A 14,362-nucleotide genomic window follows, 5' to 3' on the forward strand; every position below is an offset into this window, starting at 1 on the left:
CTCTACGGGTGGACATCCATCATAAGGGCTGGTTGCTAGAGAAGAACGTGATTTTCAAGAAGACTTTTGTCCTTCAATGGTAATCAGCACACAAATGCATCCTGCCTCTTCCCCCTTTAACCTCTGTGGCCATCGGGGATGTTTTCATACAATCTTAGGTTTTCTAATCCAGTAATTAGCTAGACCAATTTTATTAGTTTAAAAAAAAAAAAAAGGCAGTGAGAGAGGATAGATTCCTGGTTTAGGAATGAGGTAATTCATTCCAAGGTTAGCCTCTGACTCTGTATAACCCCGGCTGGGCAAATCATTTCAGTTTGGTTTGACAGCCTAAGCACTTCTGAAGCATTTGGGGGTTGACCTGGTAAGATTCACGTCCATGCAACAAAACAAGTTATGCAGGAAAGATTAACTGAAATTATTTCATTGAAATTGATTTACCCCATCTAGTCAAAAGGGCAAAAGGCAAATAATTCCTAGGAAATTGGTTTGGTAAATTCTTCCTTGGGGGGCAGTGAGTCATCATCTAAATGGCTGATCCGTAGGCCCACTTGCCCTGCTTCTAATTGTCTGCTGAGAACAGACCCAACTCCATTGCCATGATCCTAGAGGGATGTGAATAGATTTGTTTCTTCCTTGTTTTTAACAGGGCGGGAAGAAGAAATGGGCTACGCAGAGAACTGGATTTAGTCAAGGAATTAAACTGATCAAGAGAGAAGTTCCTAGAAGGAGAAAAGGAGGAAATGGAAACTTCCTCAGGGGATTCAGTAGCACTGAATAAATGTGTGTGAATAAATAAACTGTGTCCCCAGGCTGTGAGCAATTTTGTGTCATTCAGTTTTAGCTCCCTCTTTGGATTCACTCTTTCCTGTATCTCTTACCAATGATGTAGACCTTAAAACCTAAGATTTCTAAGACCCTAGAAATGTCCCTGAACCTACAAATGTGATGTCAAAATATTGGACTTCCTCCAAGAAGTACATTTCTTTACATTTTTATAAAGCAAATTGATTCTTGATCTATTCCTCAGATGGCTTTCATGGAGTTTTGGAGTCAGACAATTTTGGTGAAACATACTTAAAAAATGTAGGCATAAAGTAGATACCAAACAAAACTAATACCACCAACAAAAAACCAAAAACAAAACAGTATCTGTACAAGTTACAATCTCAGAATTGCAAAGAGTAATTTTATTTGGGCCAAAATTATTAATAACCTCAAAGAGTGATTTCTGTTACTTGGGGCTAGCTATATAGTCTTTTTGGGGGATTGAGTTTCTTCACCTTGAAAGTAGATATAATAATTCCTAACTTTCTTGATTGTTGTGAATATTAAATTATAAAATATATTTAAATGTCAAGCTTGGTGCCTGGCATATAAATTATAGTTTTCACTTCTATTTTCTGTACCTCAATTTATTATATCACAAACTAGAATTGCTTTTATAACCTGTTTTAAAATTATTGTGATATAAGTGCATAACAAATAATGGGAAAATATTGATAAAATCATTACAGGACGCATTGAGCATTAATAAATTGCATGCATACTTTGAATTCTAGTAGAGTCTGAGCCTGGGGAAAACTCAAGAGTTCTACCACATGGAGATGCATTATTGGCCAAGGAAACATTTGGCCAGGTCATTTCACTGGCCTGTAGGTCAGAAAGCCACAACAAATGGTGACATTAGTATTTCTAGTCCCATGCGATTTGACCCTATTGACAAGCTGTGACTATTCACGTTGACCACATTTTACAATCCTGGTGTAATTTGTTCACCAAATGGTCTAAAGCCAAAGTCATAAGTCCCTTAAACTTAAGAATATACAAGTCTTTCAAAAGAGACAGCAGTACCTACCAAGCATAACAGTGTTCATAAACATCATTGGGAGGGCTCCTGAAACATTTTCAGGCTGATAGGATGGGCAAATGATATCAGAAAATGAAGGTACAGGACTGATTATGAAGGTTTAAGACAGCACCAGAGAACAGTTCTGTGTCCTTGGGTAGGTCTTTCCTTTCTTCATGAAGCCATTGTGAGAACAGATTTCCTAATCCCCATACGATACAGAGGATCTGGCAACCAGCCTGCAGATATTTTGAGCATATCTATCTCAACTTTTTTCATCAAGTTGTGTTTTTGCTTCTCAAACACTGAGGTGTATCCATGGACTTTTCTTATACAATGATATTATTCCTTCCGTCTTACTGTTCTTTTCCCACATGCCAAACACTGCATGGTGCTAGATCATTCCACCTGAGTTTCTCACTGTGGACTGTAATTTCCCTCACTATATATCAGTTCATTACCTCAGATGCTTTTGCTGCTCTCCCCGAGAATCTTTTAGGTAGTTCTTGAAGTCTGTGAAAAGCAACTGTGAGAAATCTTTGTTCTTTAATTAATCAAAGATGTTCCAGGCAATCAAATATTATTTAGTATTCCTAGTGTGATATTGCACATATGTGCTATAAACTAGGAAAAAAATCCAAGTTATAAATCTGAGTTATAGTCCTTACTATATTGAGTTAGTGCTTTCTGGGAAAATAATTAGTGGGTTATATTTTTAAGATTATTTTTCTCTTCAGTTTCTCTTTAATAGTGGATTCTAGCTTTGGTCTTTAGCATAAAGTTGTTGATGAGGCTATTCCTTAAAAAGCACAGCTATTCTCTTCTTTCCAACAAATGATTTCAAATCGCATACTCTCTCCTTGTGAAAGATGCCAATCTACCCTGTGATGACCAAGCCTTGCAGTATTATTTCACAGCAGAGAAGTCAAAATACTCAGATACCCACTCGACGACTCAGGTCTGTGTGCGACACGGTAATAATTAGGGAAAGCTTGCTTGCTAAATTCATACCTAACTCCCATAACAGGCAGAGATCACTAGTCCAGACATCTGCTGGAGTCTAACAGAGGCCAAGAAGAAAATTAATCACATCTTCTCCCAAACAAGTTGCTAAAGTGTATTTGTTTCACAAAAGCAAATAATAGATGTTCTATTAACAGATATGTGAGATAAATAAAAATAAGAGGATTGAAAACTACGCACTAGATTAGGTAATCTTTTCTCTCTTTACTTTCATTAAACTGTGAGATTCTCTGTGTATCCCCAGTGCCTAAAAGAGCCTGGCACATTGTTGAGACTGGCACATAAAAGACTGTTGAGTGAATGAGGGACAGCACAACTTTAATCTTAAAAGACTGTAATGCTGGGCTTTCTCCTACTTTGTTATACGCAGGTTGGGGGTGGTGTTGTATACATGTATGAAGACTTCAAATGTAGCAGTTCTTTTGGTTCAAAAATATCTATAAACTATCTATGCTGTGTGGGATACAGAAATAAACATGGCAGCATGTTCAGCCTTCAAGGACTAGGTAAATGATTTCTTTTTTTTCATGTCCAGGAAGATGGCAAAAAGTAATTTAATTTCATGTTGAAAATTTTAACAGTTTCACTAAACTGGGTCCAAAAGAAAGTGTCAGTGAAAGAGTCATCACCATGAATTCATAAAGTTTAATAAATAAAAGCAAGTGCCAAATTCTGGTAACTCAGTGATCACCTCTGAGTTTCAGACAGGCATTACAGGACTAGTCATTTTCTAGGTCCTTTTCTATTTTAGTAAATGGTCTCTCAAGGACACTAGAATATTTTCATATTTGCTCACATTTTTCCCATTTTCAAGCAGAAAAGGATCCAATGGTATAATAACATAAAGCAACAGTTTGCAAATAACAGTATTTGTTGTGCTAGTTTTTCTTGGTCGTAGTTTCAGGGAACAGTCAAGACTGATATACGTGGGAAGAGGATGATACCTTCCACCCTTAAAACCATCATCTGTTTCTAGGCTGACTTTAGAGGTGTGGATTCTGCTATGGACAGTGGCTACTCTTAGCTGCTGGGACACAAGCCATCCTGATTCTGTGTCCCCTATCCCTTTGATTTTCTCTTCTATAGTTGGGGGCAAAAAGATTTTCCTTTTTTGTTATTTTTGTTGAATGAGAAACTCCATGTTATTTCGGCTCCAAGTTTGACAGCATAAACCCAGCCTAGCAATCTCTGTAATTTGTGATGCTGGACGGTGCTGGGTATCCAAAATATCATATCGACTTTTTTCAACTTACACACATCTGGGATGGAGAAAGTTAGGGCATTGGAATGGAGGGTTGAATCACGTGTATGAGTATTCATATGATTTAAAAATTCCCCAGGTGATTCTTACTTGACCCAATTGCCTATCCCCCAAGAACCACTCCCCAGATGCACTAAGGCCTCAAGATCAAAATGAAATAGAGTACATTGGGACTTCCTTGGTGGTGAAGTGGTTAAGAATCTGCCTGCCAATGTAGGGGACATGGGTTCGATCCCTGGTCTGGGAAGATCCCACATGCCAAAGAGCAACGAAGCCTGTGCACCACAACTACTGAGCCCACATGCCACAACTACTAAGACCGAGTGCTGCAACTACTGAAGCCTGCATGCCGAGAGCCTGTGCTCCGCAACTAGAGAAGCCATCACAATGAGAAGCCTGCGCACCTCAACAAAGAGTAGACCCCACTCGCCTCAACTAGACAAAGCCCATGCGCAGCAACGAAGACCCAATGCAGCCAAAAAAAAATAGAGAAAAAGGAAAATAAAATGAAATAGAGTACATTAAAGAAATCAAATTTAGAATCAGCTTATGATCTACTATTTAATATTGTTTGTAGTCCAAACTTAACAAATTTAGAACAGAATCACACACCCACATGAGCTGATCTAATTGCTTGTGCTGCTGTCTGCAGTTCCATGGCACATCATGTACCAAGGCCAAGGCTGGAATAGCAGAAGCAGATCTCAGTGAAAATCTAATTTAAGGGACAACAGTAGTGACACTGAGTCCATGGCAAGCTAACCTCTATTTTTCATTCCCTAATAATTTTCTCAGAAAAACACCTTTGGGTACATAATTTATCTTGCTGAGTTTGGACTCAAAAGTGAATTTGAGAAAGCCTTCAGTGAAATTCAGTAGGTTTTAAAGTTATGCTGCTGTGATCAGCTGAATTTGCTTTGCTACAAGAATATAAGCAGAATTTGCTTCAGAATGTACCACTGGATGGATATGGTTTGATCTCAGTCCAGAATGGTTTATTTTGAACATTCAACTTATGTGGATATTCTAATGTGGATGATAATGAATGATTAATGAAATTGCAACAAAATATTTCTTACCTACTAAATTGCTCAAAGGATGATATAGATATGACCTAATGAATCTTTCCCTCCACACTGAAAAACAGATGAATACTAAATGTTTCCTCCTTAATTTAATCATGATATCTTCAATACGGAGACCACAAGTAATTTGTTGAAAAGCACCATATAATCATTGTAAAGCCCAGTAGTTTAGCCTGAAATTTTTCCAAACAGGAAAGAAGATAGAGTTTTAAAATGTATTTTTTGTCACTGAATCACAACTTGGGTTTTGTGAGCTTCTCAGAGTGAAGACACGTCTTTGTGCCCAAGTACCTGTTACACTGTCAGATACTAGATAAAACAACATACATAAATAAAAATCAACCAAGCAAACAGACAAATAACAACCACAACAAAAATAAGGTAGACCCTTGGCTTGCTAGTATCAAGTCTGTTTCAAAAAGGAAGGCCTGGATATTCTTTGCCGTTCCTAGGTTTGACAATCACCCAAGTAAAGTGCCAAGGTTAGAACTGGATGGGGGGGGAATATTCTGGAGTGCTCACCCATCAGCAGAGTTTCAAAAGATTTTATGTCAATTAAGTGGTAGATAAAAACCACCTTTCAAAAAGCCTACCACTAAAAGCTAGCTAATTCCATTTCGTATGTTTTTGATTTAAAAAAAAATGTGGAAAGTAAGAGGTAACATTCTAATGTTTCTGTTCACTGTTTCTGCTTAGATGTTTATACATTTTGTGGTGAGTGGGGTGATGGAAAATGGGGGCAGCCAGGGGCAGAAAATATGCAGCAACTTCTTCAAAGCAAAAGCTATTTTCTGTAACAAAGAATAAAAGTAATGTATTTCTTTGCCTCTCTGTCTCCCAGTTTGCCTTGCTCTCCTCCATCCCGCAGTCAGTTCAGCCTGTCCCTGCTCTCGTATCCTTGGCATCCAGTCCCATTCCCTTTATTCAAGACCAGGGAAGACTCTGGCTCTATAGTAACCTACATCAACGATTAGATGAGAGGAGATTAGAATTAGACATGATTAGATTTGGGCTTTTTGTGTTTGAATATTTTGGCTTCTAATTTCACTTTATGAAACTCTTGAAAATTAGATTAAATATATTTGCTTCTAGCATAACATACATTTTACATATTTTTAATTTTTTTAGTATAACATATATTTTAAAATTTATTTCTAATATCACTCATACCCTCATGAGATGAGGATGTTGGACTGAAGGGAGGAATCTGGGGATGGTGCTTATTTGCCAATATTTATGCTTGAAATTGTCTTTGTGACAACAAGTAAGTTCTACAAAGTATAATCTTGATGAGTGCATTCCTGAGAAAATAACTTGGTTAAGAGTTGCTTGGTCTAACACTTGTTATATATCTTTATTTTATTATTTGAGCCTCTAACTACTTGACTATTTTAACTTTTGCTGCTTTTCTCACTAGGGTAGATCTTAACGATCCTTTACATAAGACTTTACATTATGTGGCATCAAATATAGTGTCTGAAGTTTTGGGAGCACTAAAAAAATGGCAATTAGGAAAAATAACTAAGATGCCATCTATTGAGATTCCTGGGTAAGGTGTTTGATCAGCCTAGTCTACTTATAAATAATTCAATTAATATATTTGACGCCAGTAGGTGGTGAGCACTGTGCAAGGAGCTGGTGAAAGAAGAAAAGAGAAAAATGACGTCAATCTTGTCCTCTACAGTTTCCATGATAAAGAAAAGAAAGAATAAAATGATAGGAAGGATAAAATATTGTGAGAGCACTGAGAAATGATATTTTTGTTTGTTTGTTTTTGGGTGTACGCGGGCCTCTCACTGTTGTGGCCTCTCCCGTTGCGGAGCACAGGCTCTGGACGCGCAGGCTCAGCAGCCATGGCTCACGGGCCCAGCCGCTCCGTGGCACGTGGGGTCTTCCCGGACCGGGGCATGAACCCGTGTCCCCTGCATCGGCAGGCGGACTCTCAACCACTGCGCCACCAAGGAAGCCTGAGCAATGATTTTTACTTGCAAGATCTCATGGAGAATAAATCAATTAACTCAGTTTAATTTCATAAATCTTTATGGATGGCAATTACATGCCTGGCTCTGTGACAGGTGCTGGGGTTATGAGGGTCTATTAAGCCACCGTGCAAGGGTCTCAAAGTCTAACCGGGAAACAGACAGATAAACAAATAAACAACCAAACAGGCATGAATGGAGGCATAAAAGAACATAGTCCATCTTTAGAAATTACACATATTCCTGCGTTATAAATGGAAACAAGAGGAAGTCATTGGAAATGTCATTATGGACCAGATGAGAGATAATCTGGTATGTCGTGCAAAGGACTTGAATTTTAACATTAAAGTATTATATTTTATGTCTAAGATTGGCCATTTCTAGCATTGGAGTGACTACAAAATATTTATGCCTACCCCTATCATAAGACCAAAGTTACATGAGATATTCTATATTTTAACTCTGTTTCTTTTGCTATATTCTAAATTCAAGGTAATCAAAATATCTTGATTACCATATGACACCCATAGTAGGTGTAAGGTGAATATGATTTGGACTTAATTGATTATCAGCACACATTATTTTAAAGGAAAAAATATTTAATACAGACCAAATACACTAACTGCTTCCTAAACAGTGGTTTACTAAATAAGCAGATATTTCCAAGTTCAAATATGCTGTTTTTCTCCAAACTGATCTTTGTTGCAGATAAGCATAATTCTTCCTATAATCCTAAAAGTAGCAATGAATAAAAGTTAGAAGAAGTAATGAACAACGAGTAGTTTGCTATTATTAAACAGACCTGTTTTTATGGAAGATTTGGAGACCTGTTTAAGTATTATCCAGGGGAGAAACCATCCTAAGCTCTTTTACCCACTGAAGCCTTTTTTTAAAGGGATGCTAATACCTGAATAATGTCAGGAAATAGAAATGATGCACTTCCCTTTTTCATGATTTTAAAACTCTTACTTTTAACCAGTCATGATTCTAACAGTTAAAAATCAGGACCGGCTAATATTCCGTTTTTATGTTGTGTCTCCTAGGTTATCTGAGACACTCAATCCTTGACTCAGATACTAGTTTAGCTGTTAATGGGCTCCTTAGGTTGCCAGGGAATACAAGCAGAAAATGTGCACCAGGCAGATGCACAGTCTTTATATTCACCTGGATTTCAGCTCGGAGTCCCTGGCTGGGCCCCTACCCTGCTGAGCTGCATTATTCCATTATTCCGTGGGTGCAGTACAATGGTCCATTTGGCTAAGAGCAGACATGAGAAGCCTAGCTCCTGCCTTCGTTTTTCTGAATTCTTTCCTGGTCCCACTCACTTCCTTTTTATTTATTTATTTACACAGAATATAGTTGTTGTGTTAGTTTCAGGTGTAGAGCAAAGTGATTCAGTTATACATACATATATATCTATTGTTTCAGATTCTTTTCTCTTATAGGTTATTACAAAATACTGAGTATACAAAATATTGAGTATTCCTTGTGCTATACAGTAGGTCCTTGTTGATTATCTATTTTATATATAATAGTGTGTATATGTTAATCCCAAACACCTAATTTCTCCCTCCCCCGACCTTTCGCCCTTGATAATCACAAATTTGTTTTCTACACTCCATTTTCGAAAAGCAGAGAAGACTCTTAGATACCAGCCACGTAGGAGAGATGAAGAAGCAGAGCATAGAGCTATGTGAAGAAAGCAGTTTTTGAAGGAGTATAGTCCTGTACTCTTTGTAATTCATTTCCCCTCTAAAAGCTACACCCCTTAGTGTAGAAGCTTAATTATGTGTCCTTGGCATATATTCTTCTCTTGGAGTGAGAGGAGTCCTTGATTTATCCTAAGAGATGAAAGATTGTGACCAACTCAAACCTACGTAGAACTGGTGTCAGAAGGGACTTTTGAGATGGTCCAGACCAGTGGTTCCCAGCCTTGACTTTGCCCCCATGTCCCTGAAGAAAACAACATATCCCATCAGTCACATCGAGTGTGGTAACTAGTGAAGGGGTTCTTTAAGAGAGAGCACAGAAAGGGACCTTACTGGACTTTGGCAGGGTAACATGGCACTTGCATCATTTTAAACACCAGCCCGCCACCAGTGTCAGCCAGGACATTCTGACACACCGCTTGGCACAGAACTGGCTGGGGCAGGGGAGGGGGGACATTCGTTTTAAACAATCTTCTCTATTTAGAGAGGAGAACACAGAGGCTCAGAAAAGTTTAGAGATTTGTTCTCATCCCACAGCTAGCTAGTGACTGACTCACATGTAGAAACTATAAATCTTACCTCCTTAAATGATTTTGTTGCACTCTACTGCGTCCTGTCCTCATTAAATCCATATTTCGTATAGCATTTTTCTGTGCCTAAGAAAAAGAAAGAAGGATGAAGGAAGAAAGGAAAGAAGGAAGGGAGCAAACAACAATACAATACAAGGCAACAAACACAGAAGGCGTGACCCAGAGTAGCCTGGTAGCAGAATTCAAATCGAATAGTGTATGTGAGGGCTGTCATATGGTGATGGGACTCTGAAAATGGGGACTGGAGGGGTTGGTAGATCAACAATTCAGAAAGACTTGGGAAGGACTTAATCTCATACTGCCTTTGTGGGCGAGAAGAATGGCTTGTCTTTGAGCAGGCTCTTGCTTGTTTCAGTGTTTTTTTCCTGGGAAGACCCCAGTCTCCAAAACGGGGACAACCCAATGGAACATCAACAAGACTCTTCAGCTGTCAAATCCTGTCCACTCAGGAGAGTTGCTGGAATTCTAAGGTCAGGGTTTTCTTCTTTTTCCTTAAGATTCTTATTTCTGTTCAAATGTAAACAGTCCAGAGGAAGCACCCAAGAGAGGTTTTGAAAAGGGCCGGACAATGAGCTTAGGAAGATACTGACCAGGTGGGTAAAATTATGAGAGTTCCCTCTGACAGTGGAGCGATTCCAGAAGGATTTTGTGCAGCTCATGTGCTGAAGATGAGCATGACATGGAGTATATTTCTGTCTAACTTTGACCTCGTGCAGAAGGAAGTCCTTGCCTCTCATTTCCAGTTGAGTCAGAAGAAAATTATTGGTTTTTTTTTTTCCAGAATCGTAGAGAAACTGAAGATGAATGAAGGTCGGAAATGTTTAAAAGACTACTTGGGGCAGCACACAAAAAATACACTCTCTAAATTAAATGCATTTTTGAGTTTGTTTAGTTTATTCTAGGCCTCCTAAGAATCCAGAGTATGTGCAAATATATCATTAGGATTAATGTTTATCAAGTACTAAGTATGCTCTTGTCACTGTGCAGGTAGCTTACTTACATTTTTGATGGGGAGCAGGGTCCAGCCAATATTTCCCTCTGCTAGAGAAAGCTTTCTCCTTTCATGGGAGGAGCAGCCCTACTTCCTTCCATGTGATCTGGTGGGCATGCCACTCTGGTATCCTGCACACCTCTGTCATTTCTCCCTCCACTCTCCTCCCCATCCCTGCTTCAACTCCTCACTCCCCAAGCTTACCACACGGACAGACTCGCATCCCAAGTGAGGGCTATGGGTTCTCTCTCAATAATGTGAATTTCAACAAGAATACCGAAGGGCACAGGAGACTGAAGTTGAATATTCTCATGCTAGGAGTCTACAGGGTGGTCTCTGGTCCCTCCTGTTGAGATCGTCAAAGCTACCCTAGTACCCAACTTCTCCAAGTCCTGACTGTTCCTTCTTTAGACTCGAGCCCCTGTAGGTCACAATATCTCCTTCCCGCTTTTTTTTTTTTTTTTTTTTTTGCGTTACGCGGGCCTCTCACTGTTGCGGCCTCTCCCGTTGCGGAGCACAGGCTCCGGACGCGCAGGCTCAGCGGCCATGGCTCACGGGCCCAGCTGCTCCGTGGCATGTGGGATCTTCCCGGACCAGGGCACGAACCCGTGTCCCCTGCATCGGCAGGCGGACTCTCAACCACTGCACCACCAGGGAAGCCCCTCCTTCCCGCTTTTGACTGAAATTAATCAGATTTTACTCTTTTTAAACAGAAGAACCATTTTGCATATACACTTGCAGGAATAGAGAGGTTAAACAAAATCACACAACCTAAGATTCTTATGGAAAACTACATTTTCAAGAGACAGTTCTATTGTTTGTTGATGTGTTGGCTTATTTGTTTTTGTTTTTTTTTTTTAAGTCATCTTATTCTTTTATTCCTTTACTTAAACCAACTCCAGTGCCAGAAATGAAAGGATTGCCTTTGGCTACCTTGACAAAACACTCTAATAGTCATTTTAAGTGTATCAATTGAAACCCACTATAAAATTCTGATTACCCTTTCTGATGAACTCTGGAGTGGCAGGTATATCTGTAAACTGTGATTGTTTGCACTTGAAAGGATTTTGCTCCACTTCTTTGGTATCCGCAAAACACCAATTCTTCTCTACCACTCTGCATTAAAAACTCAAGGCTAACTTTTTCATTCCCCAAAGTTTTTCTGAATAATATACTTGGTTTGAAATAGGCTCTTAGGTAGGACAATGGTTGACTATAGATATTGGAAAGTTCTTCCTTTTTTATTTTAAGAAGATGTTGGGGGTAGGAGTTTATTAATTAATTTATTTATTTTTGCTGTGTTAGGTCTTCGTTTCTGTGCACGGGCTTTCTCTAGTTGTGGCAAGCAGGAGCCATTCTTCATAGCGGCGTGCGGGCCTCTCACTATCACAGCCTTCCCACTGAGGAGCACAGGCTCCAGACACGCAGGCTCAGTAGTTGTGGCTCACGGGCCCAGCCGCTCCGTGGCATGCGGGATCCTCCCAGACCAGGGCTCGAACCCGTGTCCCCTGCATTAGCAGGCAGATTCTCAACCACTGAGCCACCAGGGAAGCCCTTAATTCTTCCATTTTTGTTCTTGGGAATCAGCAAACGCATTTCTGCTTATGACCCTTGAATCAAAAGTGAATGCTGGAGAAATTAAACACCGTTAATAATTCAGCAAGTAGGATGCATAATTTTATCCTTCTTTACAATATAACATGCTGACATTGCTATATTCAGTAAGGCTGATTTAAATAGGTATGATTACAGAGAGTCTGCATTTAAGGAAACATGAATACTTCTCTTCACCTTCAGAAAAGATACACTGAATTCGTTTTCTCCCCCTAACAATGAATAATATTTCTGATAATGGAAACACTCAAAGATTCTGATAGAGATAAAAATTTAACATGTAACTTTGGAGTCATTTATTTCATCGCATGCTCCTTACCCTGTTCTCAGAACACTAAGGATGTGGAGCAATTGATGTACCTTTGTGACACAACACTGCTGAATGCCAAGCGTAGCTGAAAAGAAATTCAAAGAAAATGTGCTGGATAACCATTCGAATTCCTCTCATTTGTCTAGAGAAGTTTTGGTAAAGGGAATTGCTAACTGAATAAATAAAACATGATTGCTCAATACCTCCTGTCCAATTTTTCTTTCACTAGATTCACAGTTATTTTCATTCATTCCCCAAAGTCTCTACTATTAAAAAGATGGGTAAACTGCAGATTGAAGCTTGTTAAAGGCAACTAGGCACAAAGAAAAGGGATCATTTCACATTTCTGAGAACTACTGTATTGCCTATAGTGTGATTTTACCTAACTTCCATTGAATCGAAATGATATTTATGTTAATAAATATCATTTCGATTCAATGGAAGTTAGGTAAAATCAAATGACATTACTGTGTTTAGAAATCTAGAGGCAAATAAAACATCCAAAATACAATACTTAGATGCAATTCTCTCCCTTTTGATGGTAGATAATCTTAGTAGTAGCTTTCATTATATCCACTCCAAAATATTATTTTCCTTTCATCCCTTTCTATTACAAAATAAAATAAAAGGATTCCAAGATACTTTTAAAAGGAAATTTAGTATAAATTAAAATTTGTAATATTTGGAAAGTTTCAATTATCTGTGACCCCTATAATTCAAATGTTACGTTTAATGTTGACCCAGAGGTTTTTCAGACTGTCCTCAATTCTTTTCATTCTTTTTCCTTTATTCTGCTCTACAGTAGTTATTTCATTATTTTATCTTCCAAGTCACTTATCCGTTCTTCTGCCTCAGTTATTCTTTATTGATTCCTACAGAATTTTAAATTTCATTGTGTTGTTCATCATTGTTTGTTTGCTCTTTAGTTCTTCTAGGTCCTTGTTAAATGCTTCTTGTATCATCTCCATTCTTTTTCCAAGATTTTGGATCATCTTTACTATCATTACTCTGAATTCTTTTTCAGGTAGACTGCCGATTTCCTCTTCATTTGTTTGGTCTGGTGGGTTTTTACCTTGACCCTTCATCTGCTGTGTATTTCTCTGTCTTTTCATTTTGCTTAACTTACTGTGTTTGGGGTCTCCTTTTCCCAGCCTGCAGGTTCGTACTTCCCGTTGTTTTTGGTGTCTGCCCCTAGTTGCTAAGGTTGGTTCAGTGGGTTGTGTAGGCTTCCTGGTGGAGGGGACTAGTGCCTGTGTTCTGATGGATGAGGCTGGAACTTGTCTTTCTGGTGGGCAGGACCACATCCGGTGGTTTGTTTTGGGGTGTCTGTGACCTTATTATGATTTTAAGCAGACTCTCTGCTAATGGGTGGGGTTGTATTCCTGTCTTGCTAGTTGTTTGGCATAGGGTGTCCAGCACTCTAGCTTACTGGTATTTGAGTGGAGCTGGGTCTTAGCGTCGAGATGGAGATCTCTGGGAGAGCTTTCACTGTTTGATATTATGTGGAGCTGGGAGGTCTCTGGTGGACCAGTGTCCTGAACTCGGCACTGCCACCTCAGAGGCACAGGCCTGAGACCCAGCCAGAGCACCGATACCCTGTCTGCCACACGGCTCAGAAGAAAAGGGAGACAAAAAGAAAATAAAATAATGTTATTAAAATAAAAAATAATTATTAAAAACAAGAAAAATTAAAAAGAGAGAAAAAAAGAAAGAAGAGAGCAACCAAACCAAAAAACAAATCTACCAATGCTAACAAGTGCTAAAAATTATACTAAAAAAAAAGACGGAGAGAACCCTTGGACAAATGATAAAAGCAAAGTTATACAGACAAAATCACACAAAGAAGCATACACATACACACTCACAAAAAGAGAAAAAGGGGAAAAAAATCTATATATTTTTTAAAAAGGAGGAAGAGAGCAACCAAATCAATAAACAAATCTACCAATGATAA

This window comes from Kogia breviceps, chromosome 15 (assembly GCF_026419965.1).
Source record: "Kogia breviceps isolate mKogBre1 chromosome 15, mKogBre1 haplotype 1, whole genome shotgun sequence".
Taxonomy (NCBI): Eukaryota; Metazoa; Chordata; class Mammalia; order Artiodactyla; family Physeteridae; genus Kogia; species Kogia breviceps.